This window comes from Monopterus albus, unplaced genomic scaffold (genome assembly GCF_001952655.1).
Source record: "Monopterus albus unplaced genomic scaffold, M_albus_1.0 scaffold7.1, whole genome shotgun sequence".
Classification (NCBI taxonomy): Eukaryota; Metazoa; Chordata; class Actinopteri; order Synbranchiformes; family Synbranchidae; genus Monopterus; species Monopterus albus.
Genome location: NW_018127887.1, coordinates 3,259,765 through 3,268,961, shown reverse-complemented (window position 1 = coordinate 3,268,961; position 9,197 = coordinate 3,259,765). Strand labels below are relative to the sequence as shown.

The window sequence follows — 9,197 nt, the reverse complement described above, 5'->3', positions numbered from 1 at the left end:
AACACTTCACTGTCTCTGAAATGAATGGTCAGCAAGGCTTAAGCTTAGGCAATATCTCTTCTTCTGTGTCAAAGCATACGTAATCCAAAATAATTGCCCCACCATCTGCCCACCTTCGTCAACACCCAGAACACAACACTCTCTGGTATCTGTCATCTTCTTTAATACATCCCCACCCATCAGTGAATCTTAAAAAGAAAACACTTTTCATCAGTTTGCTTAAGCCTGCATTAGAGGCCTTAGTTACCAGGAGCCAAAGGCCAGCCTCAGCATCTCCAGGCACACTTATCTTAACCACGCTTAAAAATGGCTGTGAGAAGGCTTTGTGACAAACAGTGAGCAGAACGGGGCTTTATTGGTTCCAAGGAGAATTTTCCGATCATATGCTATAAATAAATACAGCCTGAACAAAGGCAGAGTCTATGGGGAGCTTGTTTATTGTGTAAATTACACAAGCGCTCATCCATTCATTACAGGAATTGCACAACGGCTCATCGAGGACTCACAAATTTGATGTTTTATTAATTTAACCTATTCTCGTGTCGTCTAGCTAGTTTTAAGTATGGATCATTTCTTCTGCTTGCGGTAATTAAATGTGAGGGTTCACCTCACTACCACCGATGCACACCAGAGAGACTCCGTACCATCCATGTGCACGCATGAACACACAAACACACTTTCTGTGCACATGCGTTTGCAGCACACACTGTTCACTCTCATGCAAAATCATAAATGCTGCCCCTGGGCCAGTTTTCACACAGAAACACAGGTGAGGGTGGGATTTTTCACAGAGGAGTAGGCTTTTGTATGAATGAACAAAGCGAATCTCCTTCCTCCTCTGCTCCTCTCTCCCCTAAATTCTATCGTGTGCCACCATGCGTCTCCCACACGCCTGTTTCCAAGTTACCAGCGGTGTCGGCTGCCAATCCCGCTTAATTACCTCCTGTGCAAAGTGATGGCGGAGGAGCAAGGATGAGAGTGAGTTGTCCTCGCCTTTTCCTGCAGCTCACTCTCTGCTACACTACCTTGGTAAAGGAGAGTCCACCTGAGAATTGTACTGTATACCTTTGGGAAATAACACCTATGGAGAGTGAAACTTAGCAACCAACCTGGAGATCTGCTGTATGAAAAAAGTGTATCTATGTATGGAAAAGAAACATGTTTCATATGTAACTAAGGGACTTGAGAAACTGCTGTGTTTAGAAAACTGCTTTGTGAGGATGTTTAAATTAAGCTTTATTATACAGTAGAGGAGGGAAAGCACTTCAATATGAAATGCTTTGAATAGGAAATGTAAAGATAACACAGGAAACAACAGAGGTTGAAACTATAGCACCAGACTGTGTTTGTTTTAATGATAAGCAGCTTTTCTCACTAACCTTGTTTGAGCCTGAAGAAAAAGCTCTTCGTGTTCACTCCCGCTCGTAGATTTTACCACCCTGTTGCTCCTTTTTCTTTCCTTTCGTTGTGTCTTCCTCACAAATAGATTCTCCTCATCTTTGGGACCTGGGCTGGAATTAAAAGCTCATGAGGAAAGCCAGGCGGAAGTGAAAGAAAAAACACCAGAGAAGAAAAGAAACACACTCTTCTCTCCAGTAAGTCGTCCTCGGCTGTGTATCCCCATCCGTCAGAGCACAGCGACTGAGAGAGTGAGAGAGAGAGAGAGAGAGAGAGAGAGAGAGAAAGAGAGAGAGAGAGATGAAACGATAGTGGGCGAGTGAGAGAGGGAGGGAGAGAGAGCTTGTGTGTGTGCACTAGAGGGTGATCCTCTGAGCTCCTCTTTATCTCTGTCTGTCTCCTCTGCATGCATTCCTTCCCGACAGAAGCCACGAGTTCATCTGCTTTTACAGCAACAACACTTGGTTCTCTCTTGAGGGAAAATACTTCCTGCTAGTTCTCAGCTCAACTTTCCTCATGAGTGAGATCGTGTCCTGTGCTTTTTTAAATCCCCTCTCTCTTGTTTATCATCTCTTCTCTTGCACTTATGCACACAAATCTCACTCTCTATTCCTGTCTGGAAATGCATTAGCATCCTAGTGAGAGTTAATCTAATCTCCAGTCTCCTAGCACTGCCCGTCCAGAGGTTGTTCCACTAACAATAAATGTGCTTCATTTTGATTTTGGTCACACAGTGTACATATATACAAACAAACAGGAACAGTCATCTGCATATTCAGTAGATACTGCTGCAATTTGCATGTAAAAAGAATACAAATGCAAAATGCATCAACACAAAATTTATCAAGCAGGGATGTCCTTTTTCTTTCTTATTACTATTTTCTTTCTTTTTTTTTTTTACTGCTGCTGGCTTCGCAAGTGCGAGGACTTTTTCTACTATAAATCTTTGTAATTGGATTGTTTATCCGACAAAAAGGGCATTTTAAAGATGTCACCTTGAACTGCAGGAAGCTGGGATATGCAGTTTTACTATTTTCTTATACTGTATATAGACTGAACAATCAATTGATTTTTAATTGAAAAAAAAACCCATCAATATGTGCAGCTCTGTTGCATTTGCCTACAAACATTTTGTTGACAGGACAGGTGCTAGTTTGGTGTGCCATCAAACGCTGATTGGTTTGCTCAGCTGCACGATGGGAATTGTGGCACCTACTGTAATAGCCGCCTACTACCTGTGTTCAAAGCCGCAGTGTTGAAAGTGGCTCAGAATAAAACTGGAATGATCTAAATTGTTGTTAAAAGTGACATAAAATGTTTGACAGCCTGACTTGGTGTCGCTAAACAATAATCTAGTGAGAACTGATGGTTTTGTAATAGCTGCAGGCATAAAGGAAAACCAGTTTTGTCACTGGTGACTTGGTCAGCACAGCCTCTGTGTATGGAACATGCTGTGACTGATACTCTGCCTTTCTTCTCTGCAGATTCCTGATGTGACATGGCAGCCAAAGAGTGTCTGCCCTGAGTACAGAACACACTAGGGTCAATATGTGCATGAAGCGGTGGATCATTCAGGTCGCACAGAGTAAAAGGTCATTCAGGGGCCACCCTGGCAGCTTCCGTGATGAATCATGGAGACAGGCAAAGGGACAGAAGCCTTCAGTCACAACACAGAGGAAGTGAGAATTTCTCCTGAGTGGGGAAACAAAGGACATACACACACAGCCATGTTGTCTTGACACTGCATGTTCGCTCGGTCAGCAAGACATGCTTCCCATGGAGCACTGCAGGTATTGTGCTGTCTCAGCTGGCGGCTTGTGCTCCATGACACACGGCCACATGCAACAGCCAGTTTCTGTCAAAAGAACGATGAGCTGACAGGAAGACCTCAGGTAGGTTATGTGGGAACTGGGCTGTGTGATGCTCGCCCTGGAGAAAACATGCAGAGGAGCGGCATTATCCATCTTTTGAGTGTGTATTTGTGTATCTGACTGTGGACTTTGTGAGTGTTTGGAGGGAATAACTGTTGAATAGCTACTGCATTTATTTCTGATCCAGCACCTTTGTCCGCATACTATCTTTTATGACATTCAGTGCAAGTACAAACACTTTTTTGAAAACCATACTGCACTTGTGAATCAAAAATCATCAACATGAAACCATCACAAACATCCTTTTATATGTCACTGAAAAGAGTTGCGATGAAACTGTTGTCGAGATTGGTGTTCATACTGTATATAGAACGCTCACACACAGTACCAAATAGTAGATATTACACATTTTCCTAGCAACTCTTATGAAATATTGAGAAGCTTGAAATGTACTCAGGAAATGAGGTCATAGTAAATGAATGCACGGCAAGAAACTGTGGATTGTTCAGTGGTGCACTTAGTCACAAGATAATGACTGCATAGTAGACAGCGAGTAGACTGATGCCTTTCACACTGTAAGTAAATCAGTTATTTATTTAGTTTTTTTCTAGTGGCTGAGCAGCGATGTTAGGCTCACCTCCAGGTGTGTGTCCTCTCTGTGCACTGGAGAGGACACAGTTTGTCAGTGACCATGCTGAGGTGTAGGGTTTTATTCATGACATGCTCCTTGCTTGAACCGTCCTCTGTATAGCTGGGTGCATTAATAATACAGCTGGCTCTGAGAATGGGGCGTTCATCACCTCTATCATACCTGTGCCCTCTTACAGATGAAATTAAAATGATCTACTCCAGTTTCCTTTTCTGTTTCTGTGAACTGTTCCAGCCTCGTCTGTGAGATTTCAGTGACAGGAGTTCTGTCTACCATGGCCTTTCCTGCTTTTAGCCAAGCTCCAGCAGATTACTTTGACTCTTTTCAGGAGACGCCGTAAGTATAGAGAATCAGCTTAGACAGCCCACCATTAAACCTGCAGGGTATTTGATACATACGTAATTTTCAATCTCCAAAAAGTTTTGCATTATATAACCGAAGTGCAAGAAATTACTTTTTTGAATTTTTAAAAAAATTTCCTCTTTGAAATCTTTTCCCTTTCTGCGACCTGTGCCAGCCTCAGGGACTGGGTTCTGTTCGATAGTAGAGAATTTGTAGTGGTGGTTTTAAAATTAATTTAGGGTCTTATGCAAAATGTAGCACAGCTATAAATTGGTGTCCTGCAGCTGATGCCATGTAGTCCCATGGCAATAAAGTGAGTGAATGCTGTTGTCAGGCTTTTCTCAGGGGTCTGACTTAAGCGAACAAGACAGAGGTTCTAGGAGGCATGGGGAATTATGCAAACCCCTGCAAGTCATTGCATGTCTTCTAGCCTTTAGATTGATGCTACTAATAAAAATGTGTGTTCTGCTGCTCTGTAATGACTCGACCAATCATAAAATGCCACTTTTTGGACACTTAAGTCCAGTGTTTCCTTCTTGTTTTGTTGAATTCAAAAGGTCAGAAAGGAAAAAGAAGCATGAATTTGGCAGCTTAATTCCCCAAATGAGATCTTACTCATCACAGTTAATTGTTGTTCCTCAAGTGTGAGCTTCAAAAGTGGGCCTCCATTAAAGACACTACAGTCCCACCCATGTGACTGAGACTGTCTTTACAAAACACAGGAGACACAACATCAGCTCTCTGTTAGCCAGTCATCTGACTGCTGCCTGCGTGTGCACTTCCCCTGCTTCAGGGAAGCGTGTCCTCCTAATTGCCTGAAAGGTAGTGCTGCTTGTTGCAAAGCTGTAATCTCCATCTTGAAAGCAATGGGGTGCCACTTAACATCAGCAATTACACGATTTAATCATAAACTGCTCAGCCATCTGAAAAATATTAGAATATTTTTTTCCTCCACCAAAAACAAACAAACCCAGTGAACACACTAATATGCTGCTGAACAGATGATCGCTTTATGGCCCTAACCGAATACTTGTTATTCTGAGCCGAGAAGCTGCATTTCTTACCCAGACCAACGTCTGGAGGGAGTTACAAAGTGAAAGTATATGCATATTTACACACAGAGAAATCACCTTTTGTTGTTGCAGAATATAACTTTAAATGTCATTTCTAGAACAAATAAGTGTTTGGCGGATGGATTTTATGAGCTTTTGGTGGAGTCAGGAATAAAACCTCCACGTCAACTTTTCCTACTTCAACCTAGCACAGAGGAAGTGGGAAGGCTCTCTGTCAGGTTCTGAGTCATACCTCCGTTGTGTTTTGCTTTTTGTGAATCTGTTGCACATCAAATCAATGTCATCTCCTGCTGCATGTGAAGTGACAAATCGGTCCTGGCGTCACACAGAAATAGCTTTGCTCTCTGATTCACTGTGTCCCATATTTGAACTTTTGCAAGTCATCATGTTTCCAAGGCTCTGGTCAGCTGTGGCGCTACTATTTCTATCCTACTGCCATTTCACCATCATTATAATATTACTAAGATTTGTGCTGTCAAAATACAATACAGCAAAAACATGCTATCCTTCTTGTATCTGGGTCTGCACTCTTTTTCCAACTAGAGTATAATTTAAAAACAAGATTCTGTCCATCAAGGAAGGAGAATACTCTTTAGTACTGAAACAATGAGTTAAGGATAATTTGGACAAGATGATTAACTTGTTTTATAATCTGTAAATGGACAATAATGTGCCAGAATGAAAGAGGTAACAGAGCGGGAAACTATACCATGAGGCCAGTAGAGCTGCAGCAATTAGTCAATTTATCGACTTTAAAGAAAAGTCATCAAACTTAATCTTAACAGTGTCCTCAGAAACAACCTCTTTTATTAGAAAAGGCTCTTAAGTTATGAAAATAGGTCTCCTAAATCATAATATTCTTGCAAGCTGTGCCAGCAGCCGGTTGCAGTGAGTCAGTATCTGCTTGTTTTTATATAGTAAAAACATCCCTGTGTCTTGAAATCTTTTTTGTATAACATATTCAAAAGATGAAGAGGCCATGTGAAATGTCAGACAGCACAGAGCAGCCCCATAAAATATTTATCAGGTGTCAATAGATTATCTTTTCATCCCTAAACAATGTTGTTTCATCCCTAAACAACAAAGCACCAGATCACTGTTGCCTATCGTGACACTTCACTCTGAAGCCTCAACAGGATTTTCCACATAAATTTTGATTCAGGGGAAAAGCCTTCAAATTAATTTATCTGACTGTCTGCTTCGCTCCAAATGTGAAAACCCACTTTTAGCTAAAACAGAAAACCTTCTCTCACCATGGTCACTGTCACGGCCGGGACATGTGTTATTGCTGTCATAAAACACTGAAATTACTTGTGCTTGAGACTAAAGATGATGCATTATTACAACAATCCTCCCCGGAGATGAAGTTGTTTTCTGTGCAAAATTTAATAGCTTTTCACCTCCAGAACAGCAATTCTGTTTGCAGTGATTGATGCTTTCACTGCTGATTTGGTCCAGGATAATTAGTGGGAAAACAATGCAGGGATCCTCAGCACTGAGATCAGTTCTACTCTGTCAGACCCACTATCTGCAGAGAATCCCCCCTCCCTCTCTGCGTCAATAATAAAATAAAACAGCTCTTCAGGACAGCAGGCTGTAAAGATACCAGTGATTGCAGAATGACTTATCAGCACTGAGGATGTCAATGAGCAGCCTTAAGGTTCCTGTGACAGGTTTTAACTTTGTCGGGCAGCAACAAAGAATGAAAGTCTGAAATCAAACAAAGAGACAGGTGAAAATAGAAAGAATTATCTGCATTCAACATAAAAATGTAGCATTCAAGTTGAGAAACAATGGGTCTCATTCACCAGCATTTTCCTGTTTTGTTAAATTTATTCATAGGCTGTTCTTAAGAAAGGTCAAAGGAAAAGTCGATGTCTTATTCATGAACACATTCTTAAACCGCAGAATTGTTCCTGTGTTCTATATTGATGAATCCCGTGTGTTGCTCAGTTGAAAGCGTGTGCCAGTCGTTCCTAATTAGCATAGGCTAACGCCCCACTAATGCCCATAAAAGAGCACCAGACAGCGAGGCTGTGTGCACACATCTCACACGGAAATAGAAATAGAAATTGAGAAAGCCAGGAAAGCAGCAACTAGTGATGGCCAAACAAAGCTTTCCTGAAGCAATGAGCCTTTGCAGTCCATTGTATCACCAAAAGGCTCATTACTCGAAGCCTCATTTGACTCAGCGTTCACTAGTAACACCTATTCTTAAAAATGAAGTGCAGCCATCATCAATCACCATTGGGAGTGCAAATACTAACATGCTTGTATAACTGAAAAAGGGAAGGGAAACATTCGATTTTAACTTAGAAACAAAAGTTTTTGTTATAGGATATGCTCCCCTTTATCCTTTAGGGACATAGCTCAGTTTATTAATTTTGATTTCATATTCTCACTGTCAAGAATTGAATCAAACATAATTCAAATCTTCAATATTAAACAATAAATAAAATTAAAACAATAAACTAACCATCCAACTACAATTGCAAAAGTTGCATGCATCTATATTTTTGTATCAACAGTTCAAATCTGTGAATTTAAAGCTTCAAATGACACAAGCTTCGAAGTGAGGCTTCATTTGGAAATGCCCTCTGCTTGATACAAGATTTGAAGCCTCAGCGTCAAACGTAACATCACTAGCTATAACAAAAATATAAAGATGATGAAACGACCAACTCCAAAGCAAAGAAAAATCTGAGTAGTTATGAAGTGGAGAACAACAAATGAGCTGCCATATTGAGTAGCTAGTTCAAGAAAGGAAATAAACTGAAACTCAATCAAGCATTGTCTTTCACAATGAGTAGTGTTTCAAGAACTTTCTGCCTCACTTCTGGCTTCTGTACCATGCCAACCTTACTGATAGCTTCAGCAATGTGGTGCTGCAAATTAAAACCAGAAAGTGAAGCATGGGAGAAACCATCCAAGATGATAAGTTGAACTACAGCGCATTCTGGCATTACTGCAAAAAATGTTTAACAGCAACATTTAACTGCAAATCTTTGTGGCAAGAGGCTTTTGTTATGTCTGCCCAAGTCAAATCGAACACACCTGGAAGTCTGGCTCCTCATGACACAGACAGTGATTCACAGCTTGTCGGCCTGGTGTGCTCTCTGAGAGGAAGGATGGGTCTAGCATTTGATGAAATGACCTTTTTTTTAATAAAGGTTCCACCATGAAGAGGCATTCTGGTGCAGACACAAACAGTGTATTTTCAAATTCAACCGTGATGATGATTATTTATCGCTTGTTAAGGCACTATATTTTTTTCTCATAATTTACAGTATTACTTTGAAGCACACAGGTCATGACAGATGAGCTGACCTCTGACCTCAGGGTGTGTGACAACATTGCATGATCTTTCTGCTTCTATGGAGCCTGTTCTTGCACTGCAGCTTGACTTAACACACCGAGTGAAAATGTCATTAAAAATGTAAAGCATTTAACTGATCCAGCAAATAGGAAACCCATATCTAATTTCCCAGGCTCCACTTAGATAATATATAGTACTGTTTGTTCTAGTTGCTCAAAGATGGTTCTGCTCTGTTTATAAAAAGCAAAAACTGGATAAGCACAGTATTTGTGAGTCATTGGAACTACTAAGGTCCCTAAACAGATACTACAGATATTTCATATATTAGTCCTGTGATAGACTGGTGACCTGTCCAGGATGTATCCCGCCTCTCGCACAACGTCAGCTGGCTCCAGTCCACGGTGACCCTCTTCAGGACAAGTGGTATAGGCATAAGCAATGTTTTAACACTGTAGCTGGCTGAAGTGGAGTGAATTTAAACTTTAAACTGTTTAATACATCATATTTTATGATGTTATTTTAAAAATGTTGATTCACAAAGTTCCTCC

At 40.9% G+C, this 9,197-nt stretch overlaps 1 protein-coding gene across 2 annotated transcripts in view; it reads right to left on the bottom strand.

Moving 5' to 3' along the window:
- shisal1b (shisa like 1b) overlaps window positions 1-1,657 on the bottom strand; it is a 33,917-nt gene extending 32,260 nt beyond the window's left edge. The window contains exon 1 of one of the 2 annotated variants that reach the window (XM_020623572.1): window positions 1,380-1,657. The gene's annotated coding sequence lies outside the window, so the exon portion shown is untranslated. The remainder of the gene's footprint in view (window positions 1-1,379) is intronic. The other variant, XM_020623578.1, reaches the window with a different exon arrangement.
- Between the last annotated feature and the right edge of the window lie 7,540 nt (window positions 1,658-9,197).